Here is a 1,907-nt window from a genome sequence, read left to right on the forward strand (position 1 = left end):
GTAAGACCAGAGATGGGGGTGCATCACATAGCATGGGGAACAAAAGGGCTTTGGCCTTGGGGCACACAGGAGGATACCAGGAGGGTGCCCTGAATACCTTGGCTGGGTGAATGGGTGCCCTACAAGGGCAAGAGGGGTCTGTCTCTGAAGACTGCCCTGCCTCTGGCCACTCATCACTTAGCTCATCACAGCACACGCAGGTTGCCCCCAGCTCCCTCCAGTTTACATGCAGTTCTCACATGACCCTCACCAGAGCTGCCCAGTGAAGCTGGCCTGGCTGCCAGCTGGCATCAGTGTCCTCATTTTACAGGTAATCATACCAACCACAGTAGCTGGCAATTTCCTGAGTGCTTCTCAGGTGCCAGGCACCCTACACCCATCAACACATTCAAACCTCTCTATAATCCATCCCACAAATTCTCCCCATTTGACAGATGTGGAAACTGACTTAAGAAGCTAAAGTGGTCCAACTACTACATTAGAAGGGATCACCAATGTGCATGAAGCAATCCTGACCACATCAGGGCTCTGGGAGGACCCTCAGAAGGTGCAGTGGAGCCCTCAGAAGGTGGGGTGGAGATGGCCAGCATCACTCCTTGCCCTGTCTTGGCTCCCTGCTATCCTGAGAAGCAAGTGCCAGCTCCCTGGTGTGGCCCACCATCTCACCTCAACTCCACCTGGCTCTCCCTTCCTCAGTCTCTTCCCCTCTCTTGGTCTCACTTGTCACAGTGGTCACCCACCCACTGTGCCTGGCTACCCTCCTCTCAACACATGTGGGCATCACACCTCTCTTGACACTCACACCTCCAAGCCCCCACTCAGGCCATTTCTTCTGCCCAGATGCCCTTCCCACCTTTCTCTGCCCAGAGAGCTCTTCTGGCTTCCTGCCATCATAGCTTCCTGTAAGTTGTCTCTCCCCCTTGGGCTGGGACCCCTCTTTCAAACTTCTAGGCCCCTGAGCCTATCCTCTTAGCACTGGGCAGCATGGATGACCACACAGCGCTGCCAGCTCCTGGGAGGAGGCTTGTCAGGCTCTCCTCTCCATTCTCAGGCTTGGCCACATGCCTAGACCTTCAGTAACTGCACTCCCCTCCCCAAGTGACACACGAGTGCCTACGAACCTCCCTCCCAACCAAGACATATCTGGACTGGTGTCCCAGGAAGGAAGTGGGGACCACAGAGGAATCTCACTGGGGTTGTGTGGGAATCCTTCCCACACCCCGTCAGGGGCGGTTTCCGGGTCTGAGAGAGTCGTCGGACCCTGGACCCCAAGGCTGGCTGAGCTGCATCCCTTTTTGCTGCACCCCAGCCCAGGCACCCCCCTACACACACATTCAGGCGCGCTCCCCTCCCCACCCCCGGTTCCAGAAGTCACTATTTGCAGATATTTATAGCGCCCTCCCGCAGCCGGGTTCCCTCCCCCGCCCTGGACAGTGCAGTGCAAAGAACCGGAGTCTCCCCCCGCCCCGAAGATTGGGGGCTTTCTCCCCTTCCGCCTCCGCCCAGTCACCAGGGGCTGCTACAGCCCAGCCCGCACCCGCCCAGCACCCCGACTGCTCCTGGGCCTCCGCCGCCGCAGTCTGGGGTCCAGGGGGTGGGGGAGGCGGGCGCAGAGGCCTCCCACCCACAGTCCTGCGCCGCGCCGGAGGCTGGGGAGACGCAGCGCACAAAGCAGGGCTCGAGCCCCGCGCATCAGTGACGCCCCCCGCCCAGCCGGTGGAGGGGGTCGCAGCGCTGAAGCTCTGCCCTCCGGGGCCGGGGAGAGCTCCGCGGAGCTGCCGGGATGGGGGAGGGGGCGGCGGGGCAGAACGGCTTCCCTGTATCACGCCCCTCCCGGTCCCCGCCACCCCCGCCCCTCAAAGTCACGCTCGAGGAGGGGGCCGCGGAGCGGTGCTGGGGGCGCTGCG

Source organism: Otolemur garnettii, unplaced genomic scaffold, assembly GCF_000181295.1.
Source record: "Otolemur garnettii isolate 467f Iridium unplaced genomic scaffold, OtoGar3 scaffold00007, whole genome shotgun sequence".
Classification (NCBI taxonomy): Eukaryota; Metazoa; Chordata; class Mammalia; order Primates; family Galagidae; genus Otolemur; species Otolemur garnettii.